Source organism: Prionailurus viverrinus, chromosome C2 (genome assembly GCF_022837055.1).
Source record: "Prionailurus viverrinus isolate Anna chromosome C2, UM_Priviv_1.0, whole genome shotgun sequence".
NCBI lineage: Eukaryota > Metazoa > Chordata > Mammalia > Carnivora > Felidae > Prionailurus > Prionailurus viverrinus.
In genome coordinates this window covers 7,448,699-7,466,539 of record NC_062569.1, presented here as the reverse complement: position 1 = coordinate 7,466,539, position 17,841 = coordinate 7,448,699, and the positions used below count along the sequence as shown (strand labels likewise).

General features: G+C 42.1%; 1 non-coding gene across 1 annotated transcript; it reads right to left on the bottom strand.

The window, feature by feature from the left end:
• Positions 1–17,032: 17,032 nt before the first annotated feature.
• On the bottom strand, positions 17,033–17,136 carry LOC125175894 (small nucleolar RNA U13). The gene has a single exon (XR_007156054.1). It is a non-coding gene; the product is annotated as a small nucleolar RNA U13 (small nucleolar RNA).
• Positions 17,137–17,841: the final 705 nt, after the last annotated feature.

Here is a 17,841-nt window from a genome sequence, read left to right as displayed (position 1 = left end):
TCACATGATCTCCCTGTGCCTTGGTTTCCTTGCTTGTGAATGGAGGCTTATGGATCTCACAAGAATTTTGTGAGAAGCAAATGGATGAAATATGTGCCTGGCATATAGAAAGTGTTCAGCGGATAGTGATCTGGATAGGGGTGCCTTGGTGGCTTAGTCAGTTAAGGCATGCAACTCTTGATTTTGGCTCAGGTCATGATCTCTCACGTGGATTGCGAGATCCATGCTTAGCACGGAGCCTGCTTAAGATTCTCTCTCTCTCTCTCTCTCTCTGTCTCTCTCTCTCTTCCTCTCTCCCCCTCTTTCCCTCTCCCCCTATTCATGCTGTCTCTAAAATAAAAAAAAAAATTTTTTTTATCCTCCATGCAAGTTTATTAAAACTTACAACTGCCTTGTTACCTGTTACAGAAATGAATCCACTAAGTTTTATTCCTTAATTAAGACGGTGAGCTTTTAAATTGATGGCCTTTTCTCTTTTCTATTGACGATAGAGCCCTAAAATTTGCATCACCATCTAATTAGGTTACTTGAGTAGGTTTGAGCAGATTTCTCAAACCTTAATGCTCTGGCTAATCATACAGGGATCTTGCTAAAATGGAGATTCTGACTCAGTAGGCGTGGGGTGGTGTAGAACATGCTGCCACAATGTGTGGGTTATGGATCTTGGCTGCAGTTGGCATCCCCCAGTCACAGAGCTTCAGGCTGTGCCCAAAGTCTGCATCTCTTACCTGCGCCCCATTAGTCAGAAGGGCTGCAGGTAAGAGGGAGGAAAGCAGACGGAGAGTTTAGGAGAGATAGAGAATAGAGGAGAAGGGTGGTGTGGTGAGAAGGGCCCGATAGGGGTGTCAGGTAGATTTGGGGTTAAAGTCTAGCCCTGTCACTGGCTAGTTTGACGACCTTTGGCAAATTCACGTAAGCTCTTTGAGGCTGACTTTTCTCCGCTTTAAAACAGGCATGGGGATCACCTGGATGGCTCAGTCAGTTGGTTTCAGCTCAGATCATGATCTCGGAGTTCATGGGTTTGAGCCCCATGTCAGGTTCGGCGCTGACAGTGCAGAGCCTGCTTGGAATTCTCTCTCTCCCTCTCTCTCTGCTCCTACCCCATCTCTCTCTCAAAATAAATAAATAAACTTAAAACAAATAATAATAATAAAATGGGTACGATAATCCCCGCCTCACAAGATTGTCATGAAACTTAAACATCATGTTCACATACCACTGTCACTGTTTCAGCAAGATGTTCCTTACTGTTCTCCTCTGGCCACATTTGATCCCTCCAAAATACATCTCAGATAGGCACCTGCCTCTTCTCCCTTCCCCTCCTACTTCCTTTACTGCCCACCTGCTCCCTCCACAGGGACCCAGTTCCGTCTTGCCCCGGTCCCTTGGGGAGGACTGGTAAGACCTAATCTCAACTTCTTTCTAGGAGGGGTGGAGATTCTATGAGACCAGTAAACACACTCTTGATAAAAACTGATGGCCCCCTTAGCAAAAGTTCCATATAAAAGTTCTCAACACCAGTAAGAATGAGATGGAATATAGGCACTGAGAGCAAACACCCTTCTCCTAAAATGTAAATGGCCCTAGATATGGAAAGTCCCAGTAAACTGTGGCCCCCTACACTTGTCCTTTCCCTTTTAGTCCCAAGCCATTGCCACACTTAAGAATGGAATATGCAACGTTCTCTCTAATTCCAAGGTTTGCTTATTCCGAGGTTTGCTTAACACTTTCCTGCATGTTCTCTTTCTTAGCATCTTTTTGTGAGTCAAGACTTTGTTGAGTTAGGGCCAAGCTAGCAAAAGGAGCTCAAAGCTATATTTGCCAGCAAAACACCATCAGCTGTTGTCTACAGAATCATGTGCTTGAGCAGAAATACCAGAATGCCGACTTAGCACGGCACAGTCCATTCCCAGTGATCTGTAAATGGATTAACCACTTTGAAGAACTTTCCTGCTGACCCCAGCATTTTCTGTTTTCCTTCCATCTAGCCAGGTTCTAGGACAGTGCAGAAGCAGGAACAAGGCTAAGACCACAGAGCAGAGACTCACGGAAGCCATGCCAAGGGCATGCATTCTTGATAAGCAGCAAGGAGACTTGGTGTGAACGCAAATACATAATTAGCACCTTCTTCTTGACATGATGTATTTTCGGGGCAAAGGTTCAGAAGCAAAACTACAAAACTGCCTTCATTCAAATTTAGAAGTTTAATGTTAAAATGGGTGATGCCGTTTTGCTAAACTAAAACGTGGATATTGGTTTAAGAATAGAAAAATGTATTTGTGAAGTTGGTTTTTCTTTTTTTCTACCTGTCGGCCTATTCTAACTTTCTTTTTGAGCATGCTGAGTCATTGCTTTCTTCTTTTAACAACGATCTATTATTATAACGAAACAATCGATAAAACTGTGCAGTCTAAAATAATGAGAACTTACTGAAAATCTTCCTAGCTACTGCTACTAAGCTGCTCTGAGTTGATGGCATAAAACCAAGATCTGTACGAGGTTTTTACTTTCTATGAGTGTATTTCCGCCTGCTGTGATCCAGGTCTGAGTTCGGCTTGTCTACCACACAGTGTTGAAGGAGGACCGAAGGCTTCTTTTCTCTTTCCAACCCACCACCAACTTTCTAAAACTCTTTGTTGTATGTGGCTTGTTCGGTGCAGTCTATTGTCATGTGGCTTTTACTTGCACAATGTCTTGGTCCCATAATATTGTTCTGTTCTCTTCTCATTAGCCCGAGAAGCGAAAGACTTCTGCAATACTTTATATTATGTCAAATCAGAATCTCAGTTTGCAAAATGACTTATGACTCTGAAACCTTCTTGTATAACGATGCTTTCAATTGCATACTATCTCTGCTGAAGAGAAAATTTGTCTTTATAACACGAGTACAATGCTAATTATAAGCCAACTGTCGTCATTTTGATAACACCAACCTGAAGTTTCCAGAGAGGCTTAGCGACACATTAAAAGTTCACTGCTGTCACTTCAAGACAGGGATCACTCGGTACCAACATAACTGTCAACACATCTCAGGAACTGCAGGGCAGAAAGCTGGTTTTGACTGTGAGTGTATCATCCACGTGACTTTCGAGAACGTAACATTTTCAAGAAGGTTGTCTTTTGAAAAAAGAAATTTTTAAAATTCTCCTAACATTATTCCATCCACAGGTACTGATGTGTCATAAACACTAATCTCTGTCATCTTCATTGTTCAGCAGAGGAAATAGGCCAGGGGAGGAGAGAGGTGGCTGACTCAAGGGCACACATGATGTGGCTGGAACTCAGACCTAGCACCTTTCCCACCCCACCCAGCCTTGTCTCTGCGTTGTTTTGGATCTCATGCCCTGTGAAGCAAGGGTGATCTCACTAAGGTCAAATATACAAAATGATGGTGTTAGAAGATACTTATTTGGTTTTAATTCAGGGTTTATATACATACATATATATATATATGTGTGTGTGTGTGTGTGTGTGTGTGTGTGTGTTTATATATATTCTGTGTCTCCTTAAAAACACGGAAACTTGGAATTCCAAGTTAACACTATCAATTCAAGGAGAATAATTTTGTTTCTACGCTGCAATCAGAGCTCCCTCTAATGGCTATCTATTTGGACAGCAAATTCTTGGGAAAATGAAATACCCCTGTTCTTTTAGAACCAAGGACTTTTTTTATTGTTGTTGTGTAACGAGTCCTTATTTGCCTTCGCAATTAGATTTTCTATATCCATTTCAATCTACAAGTTCTAAAAATCTGCAATTTTCCAATCTCTGGAAACCATATCAGTATAAGTGAAAACAAAAGTTATTTGATGTAATGTTTAATTTTACATATCAGCTGGATTGGGCTACAGAATGCTGGTATTTGGCCAAACATTATTTTGGGTGCCTATGGGTGTTTGGGGGTGAATTTAACATTTGAATAGTAGACTGAGTAAAGTAGATTGCTCTCCCTAATGTGAATGGGCCTCAACCAATCAGTGAAGGCCTACATGGAACAAATAGGCTCTCTCAAGTAAGAGAACTCCTGCCTGGATGCAGATTTGCCTGCCTTCTGGGTTGAACTGAAACATTGGCTCTTCTTGGGTCTTGGGGCAGCATTTGGGCTGAAACTTACACCGTCAGTTTTCAGGCCTTCAGACTCAGACAAGAACTACACCATCAGCTCTCCTGAGACTCTGGCTTACAGCCACAGGTCTTGGAACTTCTCAATCTCTATAATTGTGTGAGCCATTGATATGTGTATACACACCACACACACACACACACACACACAATCCCTTGGTTCTGTTTCTCTAAAACACTTGATTCCAAGGTGGTTTTGAAAAACATAAAAATTTAAATATGTTTGGATACTTCTCTTACAGGCAGTAACAGTTAAAGTTGCTCTCCTTGAAGCATCTATCTTCCTGCCATCATAGATGGTTTTGACTAATTCATTGTCAAGTCTTGCTGACAAGTGAGGAGCACAAAAAAAAAAAAAAAACAAAAAAAAAACAAAAAAAACCACCAAGATCTGTGATCGCTGCATTTTAGAAGTGCCACATAAAAAGAATATAAAATATAAAAATATATACAATAGAGGCAATATCAACTCTAGCGATACTGCATTTTATTTACATTTAGTGTCACATTTTATTAGGTCCTCACAGCAATCCTGAGAGAAAGAGCAAATATCCTGAGCTCAATATGCAGATTCATAACTTGATCCCCCAGAGAGTAACTGACTCTAACACTGTGCCTTTTCCATTATAACCACATCACTCTGAGTCTTTCTCCGCCACAAACCATTAAGACAGCATCTCCAGTCATTCCTGTAACCACATAGGCTATTGATGATTTTTAATCCAAAATGTTCTACCCAATGGCTGTTTTCTGGCTGATTTGGTTCAACAGCCCAGAGCACAACGTAAAAAATTCCAAGCTTAGGGTTAGAATTTCTGTTTAGAACAAGTGACTTTCCTCCATTGAATGGGCATTGAATATACCTGGTCACGGTCTAAGTAAGTGATTAGGATCTCCTATAAGTGATTTGGATCCGAAGTGATTTGGAGTCTGGATAAAACAGTTAAATTGTACCTCCCCAACAAAAATGAAACTTCCTAGAAGTCAGGAAGCATATCTTAGTCATCTCTGTCCCTCAGAGCCTTTGTGCAGAGCAGGTGCTCTATAAACACTAATTGTATAAATAAATGAATACTTAAATAATAATTATTATTACCATCTGGTTATCATTTTGTGTGCACCTACTAGATGTCAGGACCTTTAATAAACAGTTTACATTTATTACTTGGAATCTTTTCAACCATCCTCTTGAGAGGATAATATTTTTTTATTATACAGATGAGGAAACTGAGACTCAGAGAAATGATGTTCTCAGGGTCTCACAGATGAAAGTCATGGTGTTGAAACCAATCCCTCAACTGCTTGGTTCCTAAAGCCTACATAGTCTCCACACCACCCTGAAAGTTGCCCACCACTGATGAGGGAAAAAAAGGCAACTTCCAAGCCCATAGAAAGTATATCAGTAGCATCATGTTGGTATATAATCTTCAGAAATGACCAAATAATTCATGGTTTGGGACCAGGGCCCTCCTAACTGATCTCAGTATCCTGGACAGCTCCTCCTTCTATGTCATCTGCTGCATTTGAATAAGGGGAGCATAAGGGCTGGAAGAAAAGCACACAGAGCTGGAAGAACAAGAAGAAGGTTAGGTATGCACTCTGGAATGTAAAAACGTCACTCATGAGAGTGCCTGGCTGGCTCAGTCAGAAGACCATGTGACTTTGATCTTGGGGTTATAATTTTGAGCCCCATGTTGGGGCCAGGAGCAGAAGGAGGGTCTGTTCCCTTTCCCAGTTGTGTGCCCCAGGCCTGTGCTGGGGCACCTGGTCTGAGTGCTCTTAGAGATGATGGCTTTGGGTAGTTGTTCTCAGAACTACTTTATAATATAAAAAAGAAAGTCTTTTTAAGACTTACTATTTGATTTCTAGACTTTAATAACAATCTGTAGAAGTCTAGCTTTATTTAGAAACTGACATACATCTTCAATGTTTATTTTCTAAGAGCTTTTTTCTTGTTTCTAATCCTTCCCTTCTAAGTCACCTTTTAGCTACAAAGGTTATAATCATCAGCAAAGGTCAATAAATTTTCACTGCATTCCAGATAACATCAATACCTTGAGAAAGAATTTGGCAGGAAGAGGACCTTTCCTTCCTGGAGAAGGAAATTCACAAATTAGCTTTTTTAAGGTCATGTTAGACAATTAAGATAAATTGCTACTGATACATATTAGAGGGTTGACCACTGAGTGAATACATATCGATGGTATTCTTAAAAACAATATTTTGCATCTTTCCTAATCTACTCTTATAAAATGAGCAAACTCTAAGACAGCATATCCCAACCTGTGCTCCATGGAGTATTAAGAGATGTTATGTGTAAAAAGGATTCTGTGGTCAAATCACTTTAGGAGATACTGTAGAAACTTGTTTGCTTGGAAAGGTAGAATCCTTACCAGAGTTTCCTAATATGCTACTCGGAACTATTACTCCCCATAAATGGAATACAGTTTGTCGTGCATTAGTCAGGGCTCTCCAGGAAACAGAACCAATGAGGTACATATATATGAGAGGAAATAAATTGTGAAGAATTGGTTCACAGGATTGTGAAGGCTTAGAAGTCCCAGGATCTGCTGTCTGCAAGGTGGAGACCCAGGGAAGCCAGTGGTTTCATTCAGTCCAAGCCCAAAGGCTTGAGAACCAAGGGAGCAGATCATGTATATCACAATCTGAGGGCCTGAGATGAGATGAGATGTCCCAGCTCGACCGTGAGGTAGAACAAAGAAGGGCAAACTCCTTCTTTCCCTGCCACTGGTTCTTTCCGAGCCTTCAACAAAACGGATAATGCCCACCCACACTGGGAAGGGCAATCTGCTTTCCTGAGTCACCAGTTCAAATACTAATCTCACCCAGAAACACCCTCACAAAAACGCCCAGAAATAATGTTGAAACTGGACACTCCATGATCAGTCAGCATAACACATAAAATTAGTTTTTTGCCCCAAACTATTCAATCACAGAACCAGTCTATTAAAATTGAGTGAGGTGAAAGGCTGGCATTTTTTCAAATACCTTTGAGAAAGGTGTTTTGGTTCCTTGAATTTTAATGAATTTCTTCTCAGCCCACAGCATCATTGGCATTGTATTGGTGCTCTGGCAAAGCACCGAAACAAATTAGATAAATGTTGGCTAAACACGTTCTCTTCCTAATCCATCAGGTTGCCAATTGGCAGTGAATTTCATTTGACAACATCAATTACCTTGGTATTTTTCTTCAGTTTGATGAAAGCTTGCGCCACATTTTTGGCCTGGGGCGCAATCATTATTTAAGCTCTCTGTGGACCACTCAGAAAACACTTGGTGTTCTCTTTTCCACTTGGTCAGTTTCTGCCTTTATGTTCATTGTTCCTTTCTTCTGCGTTTCTTTGGATTACCTGTTTACTTTTGAACATTTGAGTAAAGTGTTTATCTCACTTACTTTCATTCTTTGTTTTTTTCTTGAAATTAGAGTTTAAGGCTACTTAGCTGTATGCCTTATGATTTGTAGTATTTTTATTGTTTTCTCAAAACACTGAAATTTTGGTTTCTATTTCCTCTTTAACCAAAAATTGTTTGAGAGAGATATGATGGTGGTATTTTTTTTTTTTTTTACTTTAAACAAAATTTTTTTAGCAGGCTCTACCCCCAATGTGGGGATCCAACCCATAATCCCTAAGTCAAGAGTCACCTGCTTCACCAACTGAGTCAGCCAAGCACCCTCCTTTTTTAATTTTTAAATTTTATTTGAGAGAGAGAGAGCGGGGGGTGACAGGGGAGGCAGAGAAAGAGAGAAACTTGAGCAGTCTCCATTCCCAGTGTGGAACCCTACACAGGACTCAATTCCACGACCCTGGGATCATGACCTGAGCTGAAACCAAGAGTCCAATCCTCAACCAACTGAGCCACCCAGGCTTTAAATTCTTAATTTTATTTTTAGTAGGCTGTGGTGGTATTTTTAAATTGGAGGAGTGCCTGGGTGGCTAGTTGGTTAAGTGTCAGACTTTGGCTCAGGTCGTGATCTCACAGTTTGTGGGTTCAAGCCCCACGTCCAGCTCTGTGCTGACAGCTCAGAGCCTGGAGCCTGCTTTGGATTCTGTGTCTCCCTCTCCCTCTGTTCCTCCCTGCTCGCTCTCTCTCTCGCTCTCTCTCTCTCTTTCTCAAAATTAAATAAGCATTAAAAATTTTTGATAAATAAATAAATAAATAAATAAATTGGAGAAGGAAAAGGTCTTTCTGGGTTTCACCATTATTAATCTTTTTCTTTTTTTCTTTTGCTTTTTTTTGTTTCTTTTGCATTGTGGAACTTATGGATTGTTTTCCAGCTTTAGTGAGGTATACTTGACAAATAAAATGCAAATTCTCTTTAAAGCATACAGTGTGATAATTGGTATAAGTATACATTGTGAAATGACTCCCACAATCAAGCTAATTAATATCTGTTACCTCACAGAGTTAATTATCCCCTCTTTTTTTTATGAGACTGTTTGAGATCTATTATCTTAGCAAATATCAAGTCTACAAAACAGTATTATTAATTAAAGTCATCATGTAATACATTAGATCCCCAAAATTTATTTGTCTTATAACTGGAAGTTTGTATTGGCTAACATCTCCCCAGCTTCCCCTCCCCTCCAGACCCTGGCAACCACCATCCCACTCTGTTTCTATGAGCTTGATTTTTTTTTCCCACATATAGGTGATCCCACAAAGTATTTATTTGTCTTTCTCTGTGTGGTTTATTTCTCTTAGCATCATGGCCTCCAGGTTCATCCATCTTGTCACAAATGGTGGGATTTCCTTCTTTTTATGGCTGAATAATATTCGTGTGTGTGTGTGTGACATTTTTATATACATCCATCCATGGACAGACACTTAGGTTGTTTCCATATCTTGGCTACTGTGAAGAATGCTGCAACAAACAGGGGACTACACATCTCTTTGAGATGGCGATTTTGTTTCCTTTGTATATATATTCAGAAGTGAGAATGCCAGATCATATGGTAATTCTATGTTTAATTTCTTGAGGAAGCTCCATACTGTTTTCCGGAGTGGCTGTACCAGTTCACATTCCCACCAACAGCGCACAAGTTTTCCCTTTTTTCTGCAACCTCACCGATATTTGCTATCGCTTATCTTTTTGAGAATAGACATCTAACAGGTGTGAGATAATATCTCATTGCGGTTTTGATTTGCATTTCCTTGATGATTAGTGATGGTGAGCATCGTTTCATGTACCTGTGGACCCCCTGTATGTGTTTAGGAAATGGTCAATTTTCTTGATCTTCCATAGTCACCTATATTTTCAGGAATAATATCTGTCAATTACATCCATAGTGACAACGACATCTATCTCACTAATTGTGTTACTAAGATTTCTATACTCTGGCTTCTTTCTTCTGCCTACTTGTTCTGTTATGGACTGAGAGAAGTCAAAGCCATCTACTATACTTTGATCATTATTTGCTTTCATATCCTGTAGTTTCAGTGTAACAAATGTTAACGTTATATTGTTTTGTGAGTAGATAATCATTACTTTTGAATCAAGCCCACACTACTGTTATATAAAAAGCACTAGTCTCGCTTAATACTCTTTGGCATGAACTAATATTCTTGTTTGATATTGAGATCGTGACAGTGCTGGCCTTTTCTCAGTCGAGGTGGGGACCTGTTTCAGTGTAACTTTGCCCTTCCTTTTATTTTTAGTTTTTCTGAATCGCTCTATTTTCGATGTTTTGCTGGTATAGTTTGCTTTGTGGTTTAATCTGAAAATATTTTTTAGTAGGTGATTTGAACCTATTCACATTTAGTAATATAAGAAGTATACCGGGCCTTTGCTCTATTTTATTACTAAACCTTCTTGAGTTTTGCAGTTTGCAGTTGTTAATTGTTGGTGTGTATTTCTTCCGCAGAAGGTTTGTGGGAAAGATGAGGTGACAGTGGTCTGACCTTGCCCCTCCCTTCTCGGGGATGCCTGAGGCCCTTTTGACTCCGCTGGAACTTACAAACGTTCGCTGATGGAATTTACTGATTAAAAGGAAAACGAGGGTGTGTTGGAGAAGGTCATGGAGAGATTAGAATTGCGGGCTGACCCGTGAGCTGGACCTGGGCACTCAGAGTTCCTCACCCCCCACCCCCGTCCTCGGAATGCGCTTCTCTGTGCATTTCCCGCTCCCAGACGCTGCGCCAAGAAATAGCGAGGACACCTGCAGGGTATGTGTGACCAAACCCAACTAAGGCCTCTCTCTGTGTAAACTTTTAAGGTTTGGCAAGCGGGCGCAAAAAAATCCGTTCGTCTTGCTGCCTACCAAGACAAGCCTCATTCGTAAGTTTCCTTCCGTATTAAAGCAGCCACCTACCAACCTGGAGTGGCTGGCCTGCCTCTTGCTTTCTCTTCTCTCCCTGCTCTCTGCATTCAGGGCCCCGGTGTCACATTACACCTGAGAAGCTCCCAAGGAGTTTGCAAACCAACGGGGTGTTACAAGGTTCCTTTGTACAGAGTAATTGCTTTTTATTTTCTGCTTTTTCTTTTGGACAGCTCACCTTGTATCTCCTCCCTTGGGTTTTTGTATTTCTGCTTGGGAATCTGCCTTCATAGGGGCAATTTGTTTTTTAAGAGTTTGTTTTTTCCTTGGGGTGCCTGGGTGGCTCAATCGGTTACATGTTCAACTTAAGCTCAGGTCAAGATCTCAAGGTTCGTGAGTTCCAGTCCCGCATCCGGCTCTGTGCTGCCAGCTCAGAGCCTGGAGCCTGCTTGGGACTCTGTGTCTCCCTGTCTCTCTGCCCCTCCTCTCTCTCTCTCTCTCTCTCTCTCTCTCAAAAATAAGTAAACATTAGAAAAAAATGTTTAAAGAGGTTTTTTTTTTCTTTTAACTCGAGATAAAATATTTGGTTAAAATGTTCATTTTATTTTAAACAAAATATTGTTAATCTGATAAATTCTGTTGATTTTTTAAATTATTTTATCTTTCCATGATTCTTGGCCAACTACTTTTTATTATCCTCAGCATTGACTAGTTGGATTCTCCTGTCTGTTTTGGGGAAGTTCCCGTTTTTGTTGTTTAGTTTTTAGGGTGGTCTTTTGTTTGTTTCATTTTTTTGTTTTGGTGTTTTCTGAGATTTGCCTTTGCTTGCTTTCCATCATGCATTTTCTTTGTTGAAGTTCTTTAGCATCAAAGATCATGTATTTTCTAATAATAAAAAATTTAGCCCTCTGCCTGATGTGTAAGTTTCTACCGTGCATTGTCACTACCTTTGCTCTCCCACATAGTCTCCATTCAGTCCCCAACCCCACTTCCCAGATCCTTCAGCCCCTGATACGTGCAAGAAATGCCCTTGTGCCAGCCCTGATCTACAGGAAGTGCATTGTTGACATCCACTACCAGAGGGGCACCTTGCTACTCACTTCTCTCTCTCTTTTTTTTTAAGTTTATTTATTTATTTTGAAGGGGGGGTGGGGGGGGCAGAGACAGAGGGAGAGAGAGAATCCCAAGCAGCCTGATGCTGCTCAAACTCACCAACTGTGAGATCATGACCATTCACGACCGATAATGACTGATCATGACCCATCATGACAGAGCCGGAGTCGGACGCTCAACCAACGGAGCCACCCAGGTGCCCCTCTACTCACTTCTCTCCAGCAGCCTCTGTGCTGATTTCGGTTGCCTTCACAGCCCCAATTTCTTGAAATTTAGATCTTACTTGTCTCTTTTATTTGCTTAGGTGATATTTAACACGTTCCCCCCTCATCCTTCGTTCTCATAATACACAAGAGAAGATTACCCTTTCACGCAAACAAGTTCGTATTGGAACTGCAGGTATATTTTTCTTTAAGGAGATTTATTTTGATTTTTTTTTTTTTCTTTCTCAGAAGTTCCTGAGTAGAAACCCAATTATGTGGCTCTCATAGAAGACTTGGCTTTCTCTCAACACAAAACAAACACAAAAGGGTTGGCTCTCTCTTTGGGAAGGGAGCAAAGTCTTCCCGTTACCCTCCGTCTGAAATTGAGCAGGCATTGCTAGGAATATCAACCAGGACTTGCTTTGACGTCCCTGGACCTCGCTTTCTTCATTCAGGTGTTGGAGATTACTCAGTAACAACAAACAAAGCTTTAATTCTTTTTTCAGTATTATACATTAGTCCGATACATGAATTTCCATTAATTAACCTGACAAGTTTTACTAATGAAATTCAAGTCAAGAAATCCCTTTTTCTTTTTTTTTTTTTTTAATTTTTGAAGTTTATTTTTCCTTGAGAGAGAGAGGGTGTGCACAGGCAAGTGGAGTAAGGACAGAGAGAGAAAAAGAGAGAGAATCACAATCAGTCCAGGGGCTCAAACTCCCAAACCTCAAGACCATGACCTGAGCCAAAGTCAGATGTTCAACCAACTGAGCCACCCAGGTGCCCCCAAGTCAGGAAATCTTTATTCAAGACTGAAGGTAGAATGAAGAATAACATTTCAAGGGAAATGAGAAAGACCCTGCCTTTTTTTATATGGAATGTTTATAAATACAGTGATTTTTATTGGCTCTGTCTTCATGAAAAAAATCCGTAACTACAATTCCAGATAAGCATGGATGTTCCCTTCCTCAGTCATCTACATCTATAATGTGCCTGGTCTCATGAAGGGTATCCGGTCACCCAGATTACAATTATAGAAATATCAATAAAGAAGTGAGCAACGTCCAGGGTGCATCCTAAGTCCTGTACGATCCGGCACGTTACCCAAATGTAGCCCTTTCTTCAAAACCCAACAACCTACTATCTCCCCATGTTCCCTTCCACAGATGGATGAAGAATCAGGCATCCTCTTATCCTTCATCGTACATTCTTTGTACCATCACTCACGTACTTAATTTCTTTCCTGCCACCTTCCACAGACCTAAAAGAACAAACCCACTCGATGAAGTAGAAAACTATAAATACATAACAGTTGAGCCCTGGAAAACTCGGAAAAGCAAACTGAAGAAGAAAGTTAAAGCACGAAGATGCAGACTGTTACTCATCAGAAGGGGAACGTGGCAGGGACAGCTTATTGTTCATCAAAATCAGGTTTTCTTCTTGGGCACACGTCTAACTCGCCTTCCCCAGCCTCCTCTGGGTTGCTAGAGCTGTGGTTAGTGTCTGGAGTCAGGCAAGGTGGCAAAATCAAGAACCTCAGGGGATGGCAGGTCAATACGGAAGTCAAGAAAGCCAGGGTCCGGTCTGCTGGGTTCAAATCCCAGCTTCACTCCTGACTAATTACGGAACCTTGAGTGACTTATTAATGTCTCTGGGCTGATTTATTTCTTCTTCTATAAAACTTGGATAACAAAGCTATGTGTCTCAAAGGGCTGTGTGAAAATTAAATACAGCTAAAGGTCGGTATCTGGCCCATAGTAAGCCATCAATAAATGATGACTTTTTTTGTTTTTAAATTAAGATGAACGAGACAGATTATGGAGCATACCTGGGGAGAATAGGCTGTGGCCCAAATCAGGAGCAAGGCCGGAAGGTGTGAGAAGCAGGGTTTTGGCCAGTACAAATTCCCATGTGAAGCTGGGGCCTCTGATCTTTGGTCTTGTTCCAAAGAGCAGACCATGTAGGAGCAGCATGTAGGAGCAGGTCAGCCACTTCCACGGGGGAGGGGACAGCAACAGCGGGAATCACCCGTCCCTGAGGGAAGGAACCCCAAGGCTTGGCGGCCTCGGAGGCGGACACCAGGCAGCATCAGCTCTCTGAGATTTACCGGGAAAAGAGGGCTTGCCCATGTGTCAGAATCTTGGATCCTCTAAATGTCAGCTATGTGACTTCTGGGCGGGTCTCTGGACCTTCTTTTCTTCTCATCTAAAATATGATGTTTAAAGAGCTTGAAGTATGACTAAGTAAGGTAGCCTATCAGCTTATGAAATACCTGATAGGGCGTAGCTCAGTAAATCCTTAACACATGTCAGTGAAAGGGGAGAAATGGTGGCTATATGGTCTGTGCTGATGGGTAAGTGGCTCGGCCGGGCGTGGGAACGACTGGTTTGTTCTGAAAACCACATTTGGAAGCATTATTCATTGTGAGTAAACACTTAACAATGTCCAGTGTGTGCTGAGTTGGCTCTGACATATAAATACATTTAAGACTCTGTGAGCGAGTGTGTGCTCCATCCAGTGGGGCAGCCTCAGACCCTCCTGTTTCCTCAGCACTATTCCCCCTGTTCTCAGGACTGCTCTTGGCCATGGTCTGGGACACCCACTTCCTCCCTGCTCCAGGTGTCCCCCCATGGCCTCCATCATCGCCTCCTCTGCCCACTGTGCTATGGCTCCCGGTTCTCAGACGGAAGCTGTGGTCGTTGTGTTTGCATTCTCTTTAGGTGGAGCTTTCAGTAGTTCCCCTCTGTGCCGGATCCTCCTCTGGAAACTTCCCAAGGGCTGAGCCCTTGGGTACAATGAACATCTGCTGCAGACTTTGCAAGGAAACTCTAATTCCACAGAATGGATTATCTCCCCCTTTGCTCCTACATGCATCCTACATGCTACCCATGCTGAACCACCTGGAGATCCCTTTCATGGCTCCGTATACACAGCATGACCTCGGCTTGGAATGGTTGATCCCTGGGAATGGTACAGATGGGGTAGATGGATCTTTGTGTCATTTGCAGGTGAGGAAATTCGAGTCCAATGAATGAATGACTGTCTACTCCTTCAACATTAGCCTCCATTCCCTCATCATCTCTTTCCTGGACCTTCACAACAGCCTCCTAGATGTTTTTTCTGCCTCCCTCCCTACTCAAAGTTGTCCTCACAATCTCCAGAATGATGTACCTTACTAAAGCATTCTTTTTTTTTTCATTTTTTTTTTTTTTACATTTATTTATTTCTGAGAGACAGAGACAGAGCACAAGTCGGGGAGGGGCAGAGAGAGAGAGGGAGACACAGAATCGGAAGCAGGCTCCAGGCTCTGAGCTGTCAGCACAGAGCCCGAGGCAGGGCTCGAACTCACAAACTGTGAGATCGTGACCTGAGCCGAAGTCGCACGCTTAACCGACTGAGCCACCCAGACGCCCCCTAAAGCCTTCTTAATGATAGAAAATGTCTCGAACAGTGGGCCAGGAAGTGTGGCTGCCAGTGAAGCTTTCTGAGAGACTCATGGCAATTCATCTACCCTCTCTGGAACTCGTTTTTTCCTTTCCCCTGTCAAATTAGGCTCGTTGGACTATAGACTGATGTCTATACGCCTTCTACAGGTCTGTGGTTCTAAGGAATTGTTTTAGAACATGAGCTCTCTTACAGACTCAGATGACGCCCATGCATGGGAACATTTCTTATTCCAAAACTTCACCCGCTCTTGTAAGAAACTGTAGGATCCATTCTGTGTTACACTAATATTAGTGAAGAATTAATTCAAGCAAAATTCTTTCTGCAATGTAAGAGAACAGAGAAAGATTGACCCACGATGAGAGAGATGAGTAATCTGGTCCACTTGTGTCTTGGGATGGGGGCAGGGAGGCCCATGGGTATTAGAATTTAGTCAGAGGAGCAAGCAAAGCCAAGCAGATGGCCCAGATCCTCAGCGCCAAGTAGAAGCCATGGCCCAGGACCTAGAGGGAAAGCCACAGCTGGGCCACAGAAAGGTCAGATAGTGATGGCAAGAACCAGGAAGCAGTGGGGCATCATCAAAAAACTACATAATATAAACCCATTCCGTATGAACAGAGAAGCAAAGAAGGGAAGTGGGAGAGTGAGGGTAGGAATGAGAGCATTTGTAAGTAGAACATTATTCGGATTATCGATTTCACCAGCCTATGACTACAGAAAGGAGACAGCATTTACATATCTGTTCCAAAAACAACTTCAAGTCCCCAATCTGTGAAGCAAAGAATTTGAACTCTTCAAAATAGCCCTAAGTTTTTCTGAGTGTACATAACGGGGCTGACAACCCAGCCTTGCTCAACAGTCACCAATAAGTCAGCCTTTTCTTCTCTTCGAGTTGCTGTTCACCGCCTGCAAATGTCCCTGTTTCTCCCGCTTATAGAAGGCCTAGGGAAAGAGCCTTCTGGATTTTTTTTTTTCACGTACATCCATGCAGTAGGTGTTCAGTGGGGTCCAGAACAACATCCCTCAAATTGCTACACGTTCTGTTCAGTTATTTAAAGAGTCAGTAAAGGAGGGATGTTCATATGCTGACAGCCTCGCTTTTTACCCTCTCTCCAGGAGTCCCACTTGTCCCTCAGAGACGGTGGGAGCCAGGACAGTTTATTTAGAGCAGTAGCCTTTCTCCATTACTATGAAGCCCATCTGACTTGTAATCCTCACAGTGACCCCCATGGCGGAGAAGTCTAAACAAAGAGAACCTGCCAATCCCAAGTCATTGACACTGACCATGGATGGTGCCCACAGGCTTGAAGCCCCCCTCCTTGGATCTATGTGTTCTACAAAGCCAACACCCTCTTTCCTTTGTTCCTCCCTTAATCCCACTGTGTCTTCACCGGGTGCCTCCATCACACATCCATCAGACTGTCCCACAGCGCTGCTGACTTCTTGCCCAAAGCACACCTCCATTACCACCTCCTTTGGGGAAAGTGGTTTGACTGCCTACTTGCATATTCCGGGCAACTGTGCCATCCTTTCTTGATGATAAATCTGTTGTTAGTTGGTCCTATTCCAATTTTGCAGAATAAACCACAGTATGTGTCTCAGATACAAATTTTGCTAAGAGCGGGATGTTATCAGAGGCACCAACTGGTGTTAAATGACCTTTTCTTCACTGGTTTCATCGTACCTTTAATTCTTACTTACAGACACATCAACCCGCATGGTGTTGACCCATTTTCTACTTGGTTTTGGTACTTTGGTTGTTTTTAATGCAAGCGTCTTTTCCCTCATATATTTATGACCAAACTTTCTCCTTATCATTCGACTTTCTGTTCCTTCACTTATTTCTTTTCCTTCTTTCTTTATTTTTTTCCACATCAGACGGGTAATGTGCCGACATCGTAACAAGGTTTAAGGGAGGCACATGTCACACAACGGCGTGAACATCCAGTCGTCACACTTACGAACTACAAAAGGATCTCTTTTCCTTCTTTAATTTTAAAATCTCCTTAGAAAGAAAAGCTCGATTAAAATTTACATTATTATGGCATATTTTCCCTTTAATTTATCGTTTTCCTTTTTAAATACCTTTGATACTTTTTTACCAGCATGCTTTTTTTTTGTTTGTTTGGTATTGCCCACTCAAAATTTTTTGTTCATCAGTGTCCATTTAACGTTTTGTGACACCTGTAGGATTTTCTCCCCTTCGGGTGAGGCTTAGTCAGGTAGAGAAGCTGGCTCCGATTTGCTATCCGAGGCACATAGCCACATGGTAATAAAAGTGATACAGAGATAGGATGTAGAGCCCCTGCCTGTGCACAGTGAAGCCTTGTTGGATAAATGGCCAGCACAACATGACATAATTTGCAATAGTGCACATGTGCTGGCTGGTTGATAAAACTTCGTGTGAATTCCAGGGGATGCCTCTATCCACCGTGCAATCGCTGCTGGCAACGCTTAGGGAAGATCGTGATTTACTACCGGAAAGATGAGGCAAAGAACTCTTACAGGTCATTGCTGAAATATCCAGAAATCCTGGTTCTCGCCAATCTGCTGGCATCCTTGGCTTATCAAGCCAACCGCATCTCACGGAGACCTTTGGCACACTGATAATGTCCTGCGATACCCCTTCTGACACCCTCCTGCTACCGGCCCATCTCTTCATAGAGAAAACCAGCATCTGG